Raw genomic sequence first — 17928 nt, 5'->3', positions numbered from 1 at the left:
ACCGCTGTGCTCTAAGGGTGACGCGGATGACAACCAAAAGGGTCCTGCTATGGAAAGAAATGGCACTATAGACCAGCACTCCTGGTTGTCTGGCCTTGTGGCCGGCGACACTCTGGTTGGTATCCCACCGCTGTCGTGGGCACCTCCAGACACGTCTCTGCTGGCCATCTGGGCCCAGTTCGAAGTGGGTCTCATCACTGAAGGAAATCCTACTCCAGTCCATTAGATTACAGTCTGAAGACTGTGTCTGGAGACGCCACGGGCAGCGTTGCGATACCAATCTGAAATTCACCCGCCATAACGCCTGACAGCCAGGAACGATGCTCTGGGATGCCATTCTTTTCATAGCAGCACCTGTTTGGTTGTCATCCGCTGCAACCTTACAGCACAGTGGAACGTCGACGATATTGTACACCTCGTTCTTTTGACCTTCGTGGCACCCCCCCCCCTGATCATAAACTTCAGCGAGGTAATGCCCTCCCTCATACGTCGAGAGTTTCTGCTGATTGTCTTTGTGGCAGCCGGTCGCTGTGGCCGAGTGGTTCTAGGCGCTCCAGTCCGGAACCACGCTGCTGCTATGGTCGCAGGTTCTAATGCTGCCTCGGGCATGGATGTGTGTCATGTCCTTAGCTTAGTTAGATTTAATTAGTTCTAAGTCTATGGGACTGATGATCTCAGATGTTAAGTCCCATAGTGCTCAGAGCCATTTGAACCTTTTTTTTTGTCTTTGTGCTTGCCAAACCCTACCTTGGCCAAAAACATCGCCGGATCTCTCCCCAAATGAGAACACTTCGAGCATTATGGGCAGGGCACTCCAAGCAGCTAGGAATTTTGACGATCCAGCGCGCCATTTGGACAGAATTCGGCACGATATTCCTCAGGAGGACATTCATCAACTCTGTAAATGACTACCAAGCTGAATAACTGCTTTCTTGAGGGCCAGGGGTGAACCAATGCTCAATTTGTCATGCTCTTTATCTTGTATAAATCACCTAATTTTTATTAAATTGTACGCAATTGTTTATATGTGCATGTACATCACATTTACCAATTTCAGTTCCATTCGCATATTTTTTTTATTATTAAAGTGTAAATTCTACTGACATTGCTATTTCCTTAAATCTGACGCAATATTTCGACTGGCTGTAATACGGGCGGATTTCTTTACCATCGTCACCGTCCAGCACTGTTCCATGGGGCGCAGCCCCGAACCCTCCCGAAAACAGGTAGGTAGGCAGGTAACAGGACCGAATCCTCCGAAACTGACACATTATATGTTGTATTATAGACAATAATATAATTATCTCTGCCATGTTCCTTATCTCCTTCCCCTACCCCTCCCATGTTTTAAGCAAAAAATGTTGGTTCACTTGTGCATGCTTTGCGGGTGACCCTGAGCGAGACTTTGTCGCTGGCGCTGTGACGGTTCGACTTTATCTCAATAAGATAAAAGATAAAACTTTTAAACATACAAAACACGCGAAAAGTTTTTACATCTTCTACTGTAACTCCATATGCTTTCCTTTGCCTGCTAGGAGCATTCATAACGTTTACCTGCTTCAAACGGGAGGATTCGGTCCTATCGTTTTTTCAGGCCCTCGCGGGCTTGGGAGGATTCAGTACCATTTTTCTGACCGCGGGAGGATTCGGGGCTGCGCTCGTTCCTTGCAACGAGATGCGGAGATTACGTTCGATCTAGCTTGAACGTAAGTATCGTCGAACAGGTATAACAATACAGTGCGATGATGTCAAGCTAATATCGGTTACATCATAAAACGATGCCACTTTGACTTACTCGTATTAGGATAATATAAATCTTCTTTCTTTCTAATCAGATCTGAAGATGGTTATTGTGGACCGAAATAAACAGAATGATAACAATTCATTTCTGATCACTGAGTGGAATTAAAAAACAAAAATTCTCTACTTCCAGGATCACTCTCTTTATCATGCAGCAATTTGTAAAAGGATAGAACTGTATCCAATGCTTTCCTGCATCAAGGAACACGTCATCAACCTGCAGCAAGTAAATTATACACGAAAATGAATCAAGTCTCTTCTTGTTTCGTATACCTACTTGTTCCTAATTTTAGACGGTGAACTGAACCGCGGTTACCCACTTGATATTACGGCCACTGTCTGGAGACTGTAGAAATGAATTTGACTGCTCGTTTATTGCAGAAGGAACTTATTTCTATATGTGTCGTCGATTATAAACGGGGCATTAGTCTTCTAAGCGTCAAACAGAAGAGTAATCACCTACGTCTCTACGTACTTTTGCGGAACATTTCCCTCTCGTATCTGTCGTAAAGCGAGAGACGCGCTATCCGCGTTCGCTCATCGAAATACGTGCTAAAACTTACAAGCGGCCACCCCTGGCATTATGGGGCGTGTCAGTTTCAACCTTCTAAGCGCTGAATATGCATCTAAAAGGTCAAACATCGCGTTCAAGTGTGACCGTTGCGTCGTACCAGCAAGCCTTGTATTAACGTTGGGACTGGCGCATCAGTAGTTCATATTAATATCTAGAGAGCCCCGACAATATCTCCGCGATACGCGAGGAATTATTAAGCAGGGCGGCTAAAACTGGAAATTTAAGTTGTAGCAGATTGCAAAAGTCTGCTGTTACCACACAATGCAAGTCAACAGATCATGTCGAGCACGCATCGTGTGACTGTTCAGTCGGTCTGCGCTACTGCGTCTCATTCCTCCAGCAATGCGGTTTGCAGCTTCCTGAGTGCCATAGGAGCAGTAAGGCGTCACACAGCGTCTCCAGCAAGTTCTATGAGACTCACACCTAACGAGCATGCAGGACATTATATTAGGGCAACGTTTGCAGTTTCCTGTGTTCAGAGCAGCGTACATGGATCTGCTGGGACGGATGTTTCCTATTAAAATGAAGGCTTGATACTGTCCGCCACGACTTACTCTTACATCCAGGGCCCTTGATTAAGTATTAAGTATTACCACAACACTTCTCCGGACTTCGTTATTTCATTATCAGGTTCTATAATACAAGAACAGAAATCAATACGCCGCAGTACTCTACGTACTGACAACCACCGAATGATCAAAAAGTCAGTATAAATTTGAAAACTTAATAAAGCACGGAATATGTAGATAGAGAGATAAAAATTGACACACATGCTTAGAATGACATGGGGTTTGATTAGAACAAAAAAAAGTTCACGAAATGTCCGACAGATGGCGCTGGACAGCAAAACGTCAGTGACTCCGCATGACAATCGTGTATAAAAGGAGCTGTAATAAGAGAGAGAATCAGATGCGCCAGCAGTCGCAGCATGTTGACGTTACCTGAAAAGGCGCAGTGTTATCAGAATAGGGAATGAGCTAGTTCAGCCTTACGATCCTATCGCCATAGGAAGGGGATTCGAACGGGTAAAGGTCCGTTGACAAATGCAGCTGTGGCGATAATGATTTCTAAGTTCGAAGCCACGGGTTGTTTGGACGATAGACCCTGTAGTGGCCGACTGAGCACAAGGCGTAATGCTGCTGAGACAGTTCAGGAAGAAATGGAGACTGTAGCGGGTTCGTCTATGCACGGGGAAGCCAGCGCTAGTGCAGTGGCACGTCGCACCGGCATTCCATACACTATTGTTTGATTGGTACTTAGGCGTACCCTCCGTCGATATCATGAACTGTTACTTGGCGATTTAGTGAAACGGAGGGCATCTGCGGTGTGGGCGTTTCAAAAGATGGCGAAAGATGACGATTTGTTGAGTAACATGTTGTGGACCGACGAAACTCATTTCACGCTCCGAGGGTCTGTCAACGCCCCCAACTGCAGAATTTGGGCTACCGAAAATCCTAGAACTGTCGTGGAAACTCCATTGCACGACGAGAAAGTCACGGTATGGGTTGGATTTACCAAATCCACTGTTATCGGGCCTTTTTTCTTCGAGGAAATGCGTGATTCTGATTTTGTAACTGCTACCGTGACGGGTGAGAGGTACGCCGATATGTTACAGAATCGCATCATACCCAGCCTGGCTGATGAAGACCTGCTGGAACGTACGATGTTTATGCAGGATGGCGCTCCACCCCATATTGCTAGACGCGTGAAAGATCTGTTGCGCGCGTCGTTTGTTGATGATCGTGTGCTCAGCCGCCACTTTCGTCATGCTTGGCCTGCGAGGTCCCCAGCCCTCACTCCGTGCGATTATTGGCTTTGGGGTTACCTGAAGTCGCAATTGTATCGCGATCGACCGACATCTCTAGGGATGATGAAAGACAACAACCGACGCAAGTGCCTCACCATAACTCCGGACATGCTTTACAGTGCTGTTCACAACATTATTCCTCGACTGCAGCTATTGTTGAGGAACGATGGTGGACATATTGAGCATTTCCTGTAAAGAACATCATCTTTGCTTTGTCTTTCTTTGTTATGCTAACTACTGCTATTCTGATCCGATGAAGCGCCATCTGTAGGACATCTTTTGAACTTTTGTATATTTTTGGTTCTAATAAAACCCCATGTCATTCCAAGCAAGCGTGTCAATTTGTACCTCTCTATCTACATTATTCCGTGATTTATTCAGTTTTCTAATTTGTTTTTGTTGTTGTTGTTGTTGTTGTTGTGGTCTTCAGTCCTGAGACTGGTTTGATGCAGCTTTTCATGCTACTCTATCCTGTGCATGCTTCTTCATCAAGATGGCGGCACCCTACATCCTTCTGAATCTGCTTAGTGTATTCATCTCTTGGTCTCCCTCCACGCTGCCCTCCAGTACTAAATTGGTGATCCCTTGATGCCTCAGAACATGCCCTACCAACCGATCCCTTCTTCTAGTCAAGTTGTGCCACAACTTCTCTTCTCCCCAATCCTATTCAATACCTCCTCATTAGTTATGTGATCTACCCATCTAATCTTCAGCATTCTTCTGTAGCACCACATTTCGAAAGCTTCTATTCTCTTCTTGTCCAAACTATTTATCGTCCATGTTTCACTTCCATACATGGCTACGCTGCATACAAATACATTCAGAAATGACTTCCTGATACTTAAATCTATACTTGATGTTAACAAATTTCTCTTCTTCAGAAACGCTTTCCTTGCCATTGCTAGTCTACATTTTATATCCTCTCTACTTCGACCATCGTCAGTTATTTTGCTCCCCAAATAGCAAAACTCCTTTACTACTTTAAGTGTCTCATTTCCTAATCTAATTCCCTCAGCATGACCCGACTTAATTCGACTACATTCCATTATCCTAGTTTTGCTTTTGTTGATGTTCATTTTATATCCTCCTTTCACGACAACACTGTCCATTCCGTTCAACTGCTCTTCCAAGTCCTTTGCTGCCTCTGACAGAATTACAATGTCATCGGCGAACCTCAAAGTTTTTATTTCTTCTCCATGGGTTTTAATACCTACTCCGAATTTTTCTTTTGTTTCCTTTACTGCTTGCTCAATATATAGATTGAATAATGTGGAGAGAGACTACAACTCTGTCTCACTCCCTTCCCAACCGCTGCTTCCCTTTCATGCCCCTCGACTCTTATAACTGCCATCTTGTTTCTGTACAAATTGTAAATATCCTTTCGCTCCCTGTATTTTACTCGTGCCACCTTCAGAATTTGAAAGAGGGTATTCCAGTCAACATTGTCAAAAGCTTTCTCTAACTCTACAAATGCTAGATACGTAGGTTTGCCTTTCCTTAATCTAGCTTCTAAGGTAAGTCGTAGGGTCAGTATAGCCTCACGTGTTCCAATATTTCTGCGGAATCCAAACTGATCTTCCCCGAGGTCGGCTTCTACTAGTTTTTCCATTCCTCTGTAAAGAATTCGCATTAGTATTTTGCAGCCGTGTCTTATTAAACTGAGAGTTCGGTAATTTACACATCGAGAGATGCTTTCTTTGGGATTGGAATTACTATATTCTTCTTGAAGTGTGAGAGTATTTCGCCTGTCTCGTACATCTTGCTCACCAGATGGTGGAGTTTTGTCAGAACTGGCTTTCCCAAGCCTGTCAGTAGTTCTAATGGAATGTTGTGTACTCCCGGGGCCTTGTTTCGGCTCAGGTCTTTCAGTGCTTTTCAAATTTACACTGACTCTTTGATCACCCGGTATATAGTCTTGATATACAATATTCTGATGTCCTCGGATTCAGGGTGTGAACAGCAGGCTCCATACCCATGCAGAGCTTACCGTCTAACGGTGACGCAGAGCGAGTGTGCCAGGTTTTAGGTGGACGACTCCATCGCAGTAAGGGCCCTGAGCAGAGCTCTGCAGAAAAGCGAAATGCGTCGGTAACAAAGGTTTGCAGGTAAACAGGGCTGCGTGGGAAGAGAACGGGAGGAACATAGAGAGAGAGAGCGAGAGAGAGAGAGAGAGAGGAGGGCAGAGCGAGAGCCATTTACTGTTTTTACCTGCGCCGGTCGGTTGAGGTTATCGGAACTACAAATTACACAAGAATGCGTGGCGCTCCGAGAAGATGAGCGCTGGGATGGGCGGGTGGTGGGAGGGTGTAGGACGGTGGGATGGGGGGGGGAGGGGGGGAATAACCAGTATGGAGGCGAGGCGAGTCGGCTCAAGGCCATGGCTCCGGTCAAGACGCGAGCCGCTGCGCGCCGGGCAGAGTCGAGCTGAGCTCAGCTCAGCTGCCGTCCGTTCCGTGCGGCCAGTCCCTGCTGCGCCCGACCCCACAGAGCCTCTTTTAATTTAGCTCCTCATTAGCGAAGAATGTTATCATAAACTCTCACCCGCACCGCAGCCTCTATGTGAGATTCGTTTAATTAAAGATAATATCACTTGCCTTCCTCGTGGCTGATAACAACTCCCGGATACCACACTGTTGTAGCTGGACGAGACTCCACTCTACGCTGTCTGCTGCTGCTGACCTTTCGAGTTAACAGCGTGACCGGTGGTCAACCGCCCGGCGTGGATGAAAACTGTGGTTGGAACACAGTAACTCTAAGGTCGGCATGAACACCACAGTGCCCTACTGGAGGTAGTATACAGGCTGTTACAAAAAGTTACAGCCAAACTTTCAGGAAACATTCCTCACACACAAAGAATGAAAATATGTTATGTGGACATGTGTCCGGAAACGCTTACTTTCCATGTTAGAACTCATTTTATTACTTCTCTTCAAATCACATTAATCATGGAATGCAAACACACAGCTACAGAACGTACCAGCGTGACTTCAAACACTTTGTTACAGGAAATGTTCAAAATGTCCACCGTTAGCGAGGATACATGCATCCACTCTCCGTCGCATGGAATCCCTGATGCGCTGATGCAGCCCTGGAGAATGGCGTATTGTATCACAGCCGTCCACAATACGAGCACGAAGAGTCTCTACATTTGGTACCGGGGTTGCGTAGACAAGAGCTTTCAAATGCCCCCACAAATGAAAGTCAAGAGGGTTGAGGTCAGGAGAGCGTGGAGGCCATGGAATTGGTCCGCCTCTACCAATCCATCGGTCACCGAATCTGTTGTTGAGAAGCGTACGAACACTTCGACTGAAATGTGCAGGAGCTCCATCGTGCATGAACCACATGTTGTGTCGTACTTGTAAAGGGACATGTTCTAGCAGCATAGGTAGAGTATCCCGTATGAAATCATGATAACGTGCTCCATTGAGCGTAGGTGGAAGAACATGGGGCCCAATCAAGACATCACCAACAACGCCTGCCCAAACGTTCACAGAAAATCTGTGCTGATGACGTGATTGCACAATTGCGTGCGGAATCTCGTCAGCCCACACATGTGGATTGTGAAAATTTACAATTTGATCACGTTGGAATGAAGCCTCATCCGTAAAGAGAACATTTGCACTGAAATGAGGATTGACACATTGTTGGATGAACCATCCGCAGAAGTGTACCCGTGGAGGCCAATCAGATGCTGATAGTGCCTGCACACGCTGTACATGGTACGGAAACAACTGGTTCTCCCGTAGCACTCTCCACCATACAGTGAGGTGGTCAACGTTACCTTGTACAGCAGCAACTTCTCTGACACATCAGGGTTATCGTCAACTGCACGAAGAATTCTCTCGTCCGTTGCAGGTGTCCTCGTCGTTCTAGGTCGTCCCCGGTCGCGAGTCATTAGCTGGAATGTTCCGTGCTCCCTAACACGCCGATCAACTGCTTCGAACGTCTTCCTGTCGGGACACCTTCGGTCTGGAAATCTGCCTCGATACAAACGTACCGCACCACGGCTATTGCCGCGTGCTAATCCATACATCAAATGGGCATCTGCCAACTCCGCACTTGTAAACATTGCACTGACTGTAAAACCACGTTCGTGATGAACACTAACCTGTTGATGCTACGTACTGGTGTGCTTGATGCTAGTACTGTAGAGCAATGAGTCGCATGTCAACACAAGCACCGAAGTCAACATTACCTTCCTCCAATTGGGCCAACTGGCGGTGAATCGAGGAAGTACAGTACATACTGACGAAACTAAAATGAACTCTAACATGGAAATTAAGCGTTTCCGGACGCATGTCCACATAACATATTTTCTTTATTTGTATGTGAGGAATGTTTCCTGAAAGTTTGGCCGTACCTTTTTGTAACACCTTGTATACATCGTTGCCTTCGTCCGACCTTATAACTGACTTGTCACCGATTCACATTCAACTGAAAGGAGCGCCAAAACACTCCACAGTGCTTTCCTAATGACGTTGTTCGCAGAGGTCATCAGCGGTAATAAATGAAAAGGAACAGGACGTAACGGATGTCAACGTCAGGTTGTCTCGGGATGAATGTTTTTGACGTTGACGTCGATGAGCAGAGAGAGTGCAGGGGACGGGGTGGTATCGTCTCCCACCAACAGAAGGCAAGCAGTTACCATATTCTCGTGGCACTAACTCTACTTTACGAAGGACATGTCTGTGGTCCGAGCACGGGGCTCACAACCTGAACCACACGCCACTGTTAAGCGCTAATGAAGGACTGGGTCCCTTACTTCGATTGCACATAATTCATTAAGGTCAATCCAACACATTTACCTCCTGGAAATTGAAATAAGAACACCGTGAATTCATTGTCCCAGGAAGGGGAAACTTTATTGACACATTCCTGGGGTCAGATACATCACATGATCACACTGACAGAACCACAGCCACATAGACACAGGCAACAGAGCATGCACAATGTCGGCACTAGTACAGTGTATATCCACCTTTCGCAGCAATGCAGGCTGCTATTGTCCCATGGAGACGATCGTAGAGATGCTGGATGTAGTCCTGTGGAACGGCTTGCCATGCCATTTCCACCTGGCGCCTCAGTTGGACCAGCGTTCGTGCTGGACGTGCAGACCGCGTGAGACGACGCTTCATCCAGTCCCAAACATGCTCAATGGAGGACATATCCGGAGATCTTGCTGGCCAGGGTAGTTGACTTACACCTTCTAGAGCACGTTGGGTGGCACGGGATACATGCGGACGTGCATTGTCCTGTTGGAACAGCAAGTTCCCTTGCCGGTCTAGGAATGGTAGAACGATGGGTTCGATGACGGTTTGGATGTACCGTGCACTATTCAGTGTCCCCTCGACGATCACCAGTGGTGTACGGCCAGTGTAGGAGATCGCTCCCCACACCATGATGCCGGGTGTTGGCCCTGTGTGCCTCGGTCGTATGCAGTCCTGATTGTGGCGCTCACCTGCACGGCGCCAAACACGCATACGACCATCATTGGCACCAAGGCAGAAGCGACTCTCATCGCTGAAGACGACACGTCTCCATTCGTCCCTCCATTCACGCCTGTCGCGACACCACTGGAGGCGGGCTGCACGATGTTGGGGCGTGAGCGGAAGACGGCCTAACGGTGTGCGGGACCGTAGCCCAGATTCATGGAGACGGTTGCGAATGGTCCTCGCCGATACCCCAGGAGCAACAGTGTCCCTAATTTGCTGGGAAGTGGCGGTGTGGTCCCCTACGGCACTGCGTAGGATCCTACGGTCTTGGCGTGCATCCGTGCGTCGCTGCGGTCCGGTCCCGTGTCGACGGGCACGTGCACCTTCCGCCGACCACTGGCGACAACATCGATGTACTGTGGAGACCTCACGCCCCCACGTGTTGAGCAATTCGGCGGTACGTCCACCCGGCCTCCCGCATGCCCACTATACGCCCTCGCTCGAAGTCCGTCAACTGTACATACGGTTCACGTCCACGCTGTCGCGGCATGCTACCAGTGTTAAAGACTGCGATGGAGCTCCGTATGCCACGGCAAACTGGCTGACACTGACGGTGGCGGTGCACAAATGCTGCGCAGCTAGCGCCATTCGACGGCCAACACCGCGGTTCCTGGTGTGTCCGCTGTGCCGTGCGTGTGATCATGGCTTGTACAGCCCTCTCGCAGTGTCCGGAGCAAGTATGGTGGGTCTGACACACCGGTGTCAATGTGTTCTTTTTTCCATTTCCAGGAGTGTATTAGTCAAAAGAGACAGGAGCATATTAAAGAAGATTTTAGCCAACAGGTGGATTAATGGGTACATGTATTTGACATCAGATGATTAAATCTACAGAAAGAACCAGTAACATCACTGATTGTTCTATATGCACATCTTCAGAATGTCCAGCGATCGTCTAACAAAGAAAATCTGGAATTTCATAAGGCCAAAGACAAAAAGATTTGGGTGATTCGAAGATCCTGATAAAGGTCTTAAAGTAGTCGGTATCCCAGAAGACTTTTCATGGACAGGAATGAATTTAGACAAATGGTGATAAACTATTTTGGACTTTAAGCTGGGAGAATGGTTCAAATGGCTCTGAGCACTATGGGACTTAACATCTGAGGTCATCAGTCCCCTAGAACTTAGAACTACTTAAACCTAACTAACCTAAGAACATCACACACATCCAAGCCCGAGGCAGGATTCGAACCTGCGACCGTAGCAGTCGCGCGGTTTCAAAATGAAGCGCCTACAACCACTCGGCCACTCCGGCCGGCAAATATGGGAGAAGAACTCAAAACACGAAGCGGATTCAGACAGAAGACTGGAAGAAGCCACTTAGTGATGAGATTGAGAGAAACCGGCGAAACATAAAAGGTGGCAGAGCTGAATATGGAAAATGGTACGACTTGTTAAATCGTAGTCCATAGTGACTCAATTGAAATGTAAGGAAAAAACACAAATGGAGAAACAACTGTAATTCAATAACGTTTTAACATTACAAATATTAACTCAACTGAAGGAGGAAAATACTGTCGTTATTGACTTTGTTTGGTATTTGGGTTCCTTCTTTCTTTCTTTCAAATCGGGGCAAGAGCGTTTCGCGAGTAACGCTATCGTTTCACTTCAGCTGCAGGAGCAGAAGTTGTGGAGCGCCTCTAAGATTCAGCTCCCCGCTTCTCCTTCCACCGTTTCCATGTGCTGCAGAGGGTCTCGTGATGAAACCGCAGAATTGGCACCTCTGCCAGGACGGGTTCGGCAGACCGAATGACTTAACAACAGCCTCGGGGTTGTTTCTGGAATGAATCGCTGTCTTTTTCTGGGTGGTAACTTATTTCATCACAGTGATCTCCTAATAGTGGAGTTACGTAGCTGGCGCTGCCGTTAACTTCGTCTCGAAGGTGTTAATAGCGTGTGCTACAGCAATGGTACCACTGTTGGATAATAAAAAAAAGACAAAAAGGGAACCGTTTCAAAGAGAAAAACTTGACTAGTCAAACTGGAAGGAAGGCTGGAATTTGCGTCGATGTAGCACTGGCTCATTTGGACAAGAACGGAGAAGAGAAATCGACCGTTACCTTTCCAGACGAACCGTGCAACTAATACTAATACTGATTAATTGAAGTCACAGAAAACTAGTACTTAACAGTCGATGGGGGAGTAGAACGTCATGTTTTGTCAACAAGAGTCGGCTAACTTAGCGCTTCGCACTTTCTGAACTGTGATAAGTTTCAAATCGAAGGATTTGGAAAGCTTATAGAAAACGCAGACAGTATTCAATTGCTATTTTTGTGGTGAATCTTAGGATGTTTTTCTCTTTTATTTTTGCATGACTCCTACGTGTTATGTGGGTGGCGCACTTGTTATAGAGGTCTGGATCTTTTCAGCCACATCACAGGCGATGGGAGTGGGGAAGGAAGGGAGTATGTTCGTAGTTTAATATCAAGGTGATTAAACACTTTGACACAAGGCAAAATTCCAGAATTGTTCAGTGCTCACGGAACGTTTGTGATAAATGATTTAAGGAAACCAGAGGAAAACCAAATTTCGTCTATTTAGTAGAAATCCGTTTTTATCGTTTATTTCTCTTCTAATCGCTGTTTCTATACGCCTACGTCCCAAGACATGGTTTTAGGTCGTGTAAATCGAATAAAATATTGTTGTCTGTCTCAAAAACCGGTTAGTTTCGTGAGGTTAAAATGGGACGTGGTCACGTTAAAAAGCACGGCTCAAGGAATAAAAAAGAAAGAAACGAAGGGGCAAAGCAACGCAAATCTGATAACACTCCAAAGGAGGCGGAGGCGGGAGTATTTTTAACCGCCCACAAATTTCTGTCAAACGGCTGCCCGAAGCTTTGATTTAAAGGCAGAAGGGCCTTTGGGCAACTGAGCGTCGCGTAAATATTGCATCTGGCACGGCGAGGAACAAATATATCTGCTTCCGCGCCGACGCGCACGCCTAATTACGATCGATAGTTAAAACGATACGCGAGGTACGACTGGCAAATGCGGCGCGGATCCTGCCTCCTTTCCTTGGTCGAGTAAACAGCCAAACGGCGGCCGTTTGCAGCCCATCAGCTCTGATTACGCTTCCAATTAGAGAACCGTTATGCCGAGGCGTGTATGTATTTGCACTTGTATGCGCCGGACGACTGCGAATTCGTTAGCGATCCATGATTTCCCCCCCCCCCCCTCCCCCCGCTCTTCCACCTCTTCCCCTCCCCTCTTCCACCCGCTCTCCGACGCCCACTGTTGCACTGAAAACAGAAAGAAACGGGTTTTAAAATGCGAAACGGATGGCAGTGATAATTATCGGAGCAATGGCAGCAACAACTATCCATCACGCAAATAGGAATATTAATAACAAAAAAGAGCACAGCGTTGTGGGAGGTGAGTATTGGAGGGGGAAGGGGTGGTAGGGACTGAGTGGGGGGGGGAAGAGGGGGTGAGGAGGGGGGGAGGTTGGTTGCAGGCAGATACATTGCACTCTAATTTGACAGCTTGATTGTAATTGCTTTTCCTTTTTGTTAGCAAACCGCGCGCATCGAGTTTGGTGGCCGCGCCGATTGATATTGAAAAGCAATTTGTAAATTGAATACGCGATGGGCGCGCGAGGCAAGGACGCGGTAACCGTGTTAGTGGGCGGCGGCTGCTGCTGCTGCTGCTACGTCTGCTCGCCGCCCCACGGCCCGGGCGGGCCGGCATCTGGCCGATATTGTGTTTTGATTGACAGTTCCATATAGCGAATTGTCAGCGTCCCGAGCCGAGCCGAGCGTGCTTTGCCGTCAGCGTGACGTCAGACTGACGGCCGAGGAGGTGGTTGTTGTGCAGGGTGTGGAGCGAGTGGCGAGGGGGGGGGGGAGGGGGTGTAGAGTGGAGGAGTTTGGGAGGCGGAGGGGGGGGGGGGGCATAGGTTGGCAGAGTGCTCTGCGCGCCGGCTGAGTGCCGCCTCGCCATTAGCAACAGCGGAGCTGCCGCCCAAACAGCCGTCCGTGGGCGGCGGTGGCCGGCGCTTGCAGCAATAAAGTGGCTCGCGCGGCGATTGCTCCACGTCCGTGTATTACAAGAGCGAGGCCCGTCCGCTACTCTGCGACGAGTCCGTGTTTTCTTTACAGGCATTTCCTTACCCGCAAATCGAAATATCCGATATTACTCTTTGTTTCAATACGTATACGTATGACGTATTCTGTAATATCATAGTGATACGTTATCATTTTCTGGTCGTGACTGTACGCTCATACTGCCTCAATTTTTTACGCTTTATCGCTATTTTGCGGTAGTTGGAAGGAGGAAGTTTCGTTCAACCTGCAACTGACAGGTTAGTCTTCAGCTAACACTTCTACAGCAATGGTCGTCACATTTTTTTAGCTCATGTGACAGTGAAGGTATTGTGCGGAGACACCTAAGGCCGCATATGTATTCATATTATTAACCCATAACTCGCATAAATTAGTACGTTATGTTGTCCAATAGATTAGCTTACTAACGGCACGATGAGTTATCCACTGGCACCCATCTCTTAAAGTCGGTAGCACTCCGTCTAAGGCAATGAGTGGGCTACCGGGACCATCCGACCGCCGTGTCACCCTCACAGGAGGATGCGGATAGGAGGGGCGTGGGGTCAGCACACCGCTCTCCCGGCCGTTATGATGGTATTCTTGACCGTAGCCGCTACTATTCGATCGAGTAGCTCCTCAATTGGCATGACGAGCCTGAGTGCACCCTGAAAAATGGCAACAGCGCATGGCGGCCTGGATGGTCACCCATCCCAGTGCCGACCACACCTGACAGCGCTTAACTTCGGTGATCTCACGGGAACTGGTGTATCCACTGCGGCAAGGCCGTTGCCTCTTGAAGTCGGTACCATTTGTAATACTTCCTGTCGTCTATTCTCTGTTTCACATTGCTCCAGTCCTTCCGATCACGAAACTATGACAATGTAATTGCCTAACGAATTAGTTTTGTTGTGTTGTGTGTGTGGGAAGGGGGGGGGCGGATGAGTAATTGATTAATAACAGTAATTAGATTTGTATTTCAGTGCATTAAGCAAATCGAGAGACCATCACGAATGTTTACTAAATATTCTGAATGTAATTCTTCTTCTGCTCATTACGTTGCATTATAACAGCCTTAATTTAATACAACATTTCCCCTCTCACATCCTCTATCGCGCTACTTCCCCCTTAGTCCCTGAAGTAAGCAGCCGAATTTACTTAGCTCACGGTCGAATTTGCCAACATCAATTAAAACTGCGAACCTCTTAAATACGAGGCCTATTCGGAAAGTAAGGGCCGAATGGTCGCAAAATGGAAACCACTGTGAAAATCAAAAATGTTTTATTTGCAACAGTTAGCTACACCTTCCAGCTGCTTCTCTACGTAGTCGCCGATCCGGTTTAGACATGCGTTGTAGTCCGGAACCACGCGACTGCTACGGTCGCAGGTTCTAATCCTGCCTCGGGCATGGATGTGTGTAATGTCATTAGGTTAGTTAGGTTGAAGTCGTTCTAAGTTCTAGGGGACTGATGACCTCAGATGTTAAGTCCCATAGTGCTCAGAGCCATTTTGTAGCGTTGTGCCAACTTTCCAACACCCTCCTCATAGAAGCAAGCCGCCTGTGCTTCCTGCCAATTCTCTGCGCTGGTCTACAGCTCGTTGTATGTGCCACAACGTTGTCTTCATAGCCAGCGGTTCATGTGAGCAGAAATGAAACTCAGGGAGAGTCAATTACGCGCTGTATTGCGGGTGATCAAACACTTCCCATCGAAACGCTGCAGAATAATCTTTATTGTACCTTCAGAGTGCGGCCGAGAATTGTCAAGCAGAAGGAAACGTATGACAGTTATGTTATGTGGGCTGCAGGACATCCGGCGAAATCTCACACCAGATCCTCATACTTGATGGGAGACACTACTCTTCTAGGCATCTTCATGTGCTCACTTTTTGCCCGGTATTGAAAACAGCGAAGTGACCCGATCGACAGGCACACTACAGACACTGACCAACACATCTGTGCAAAGCTTCGGGGACTTTCACTGTCCTCTCCATTTCTTGATATATCGGACAGTACTTTCCAAATAGCCGTCGTGGAACTGCACGTTAGAACAAGAAACACTGATCTTAAAAAAAGAGAGAAGATAGAGAAAAACTGATTTCGTATTTAGATTCAGCGCCCAAAATACAACTGAAATCATTTCAACAGCCTAGACTCCGCCCCTCCAAAACAAATAAATAAAATTAATATAAATAAAACTGTTTCCTGTTGGACTGTATTATTGACATTGGAGTAGTGTAAAGTTTAAACCTTATTGGTCAAAGCGAGGCTGGTGACCCTTATTCGGACTATTAATCCAGGCGCGCCAGTAAACTTTTCCGATTAAATACGCGGCGCAGTCCGTCACATAAACCGTCTCGCGTGCCTCTCAGCACCAAGAGTGTGCGGACTCAAACCGCAGCGGCGAATGTGACTTCACGAGACGCCACGCAAATGTTTCATCACTACAGTTCGCAGGCAATTGCCTTTAATCACTATAGTCAGTTTAGGACTGACTCGCCGGTAGCAGCACATGTTGAGAAAGGCGCTGGGCTGGGACATTTCACTCCGGAAACACGCTTCATCGTATTTATCATGCAACTCCCCTAGCTCACAACCTCTCCAATATATGCGACATTGGAAGAATCTTAAGTGCGTCTTGCAAAAGATGTACGATATTTCATTTTGGAATTTTTGCGACGACACTTTCTTCACACAGTACAGAGGAAGTTAACGGAAATGATTTTCCTGATGACGTTATCGAATTTGCGTAAGCGAGAAACTTTCCTGTTACTGAAAATTGAGAGAAATATTACTCATGCGAAGTCTTAAAAATAAATCATATTTTCATCCGTTCCAAACCGGATTTTTGCCACAAAGATTCCCACCACAAAATAATTAGACTTAAAAGAGAAGCATAATGCTCCATTCACGCTTCAAGAGCAGTTGCTCGTTTCATTTCGTTACGAGAAACAGATCTCTAGGTTTATTTTAACCCTTTTATTACGTTTCCTGACCAGCCTCACATCTATCTATTTCACTCGTCTCTACCAAAAGCCTACTGCCACCTATAAGTCCATACGAAATGCGCAGATCCTACAGAATCGTCATTAACGATTTTCGCCTACCTTGGAAAAGACTTGGTTCCTTAATATTGACCAATGTTCCTTTCGGCCGCGTGGGGTAGCCGCGCGGTCTTGTCACGGTCCGCGACGCTATCCCCGTTGGAAGTTCGAGTCCTCCCTCGGGCATGGGTGTGTGCGTGTGTGTGTGTGTGTGTGTGTGTGTGTGTGTGTTGTCCTTAGCGTAAGTTACTTTAAGTTAGATTAAATAGTGCGTAAGCTTAGGGACTGATGAATTGCCAATCACCTGACCAAGAGAGTGACGAAGAACATTCTCTCTCTCTCTCTCTCTCTCTCTCTCTTACACACACACACACACACACACACATTTTGACGAATTTCGTTCTGGCAACGTTCAGAACCGCAGAACAGACAAAAGTAGAAATAAACGAAATACCAACTCCCATAACCATAAGAAATGAAATCAAATAAAATCACAGAGTGCAACAAACTATCTGGCAGGATAGTAAGCTGCCTGAAACTGAAGCCTAGTGCAAGCGGGGCCGGCAGTTGGTGGCCGAGTGGTTCTAGGCGCTTCAATCTGGAACCGCGCGACTGCTAAGGTCGCAGGTTCGAATCCTGCCACGGGCATTGATGTGTGTGATGTCCTTAGGTTAGTTAGGTTTAAGTAGTTCTACGTTCTAGGTGACTGATGACCTCAGATATGAAGTCCCATAGTGCTCAGAACCATTTGAACAATTTTGCAAGAGGGACTGGGTTTCCCAAATGCGAACATGGTATCGCCTTTGCGGTTACAATCACCGCATTCGGTACGTAGAGGGTCTTTCATAACGTCATGGGAACTAATATAACCGTTAGTTTGCCAAATAGTGTCAGGGTTGAAGTGATATTATTAACTTTATTCGGGGGGGGGGGGGGGGGGGTTTGTGAGGATCCTATGTCCTCACATGTCAAGTTATTTGTCATTATGTGGAACACTCAGTCGTAAATTTATCAGTCTGCTTCGTCGCAGAGAGCGTGCTGAAGCTATCTTTGCTTCAGCCAAGGAAGAAATCCGCTGGAAATGCTTCGCATAATGTAACCTTGTTGTTGTTGGCGCGAACGCTTAGCGCGGCAGCCTAGTGGAGAGTGACACGCCGACCCTTAAATCCGCAAATCCGCA

The 17928-nt window shown here is 47.1% G+C and overlaps 1 protein-coding gene across 1 annotated transcript in view; it reads right to left on the bottom strand.

Moving 5' to 3' along the window:
- The window catches only part of LOC126088196 (loricrin-like), a 704388-nt gene that overhangs the window by 415114 nt on the left and 271346 nt on the right, over window positions 1-17928 (bottom strand). The gene's annotated exons all lie outside the window — the stretch shown is intronic.

This window comes from Schistocerca cancellata, chromosome 6, assembly GCF_023864275.1.
Source record: "Schistocerca cancellata isolate TAMUIC-IGC-003103 chromosome 6, iqSchCanc2.1, whole genome shotgun sequence".
Classification (NCBI taxonomy): domain Eukaryota; kingdom Metazoa; phylum Arthropoda; class Insecta; order Orthoptera; family Acrididae; genus Schistocerca; species Schistocerca cancellata.
This window is presented reverse-complemented; position numbering and strand designations above follow the sequence as displayed.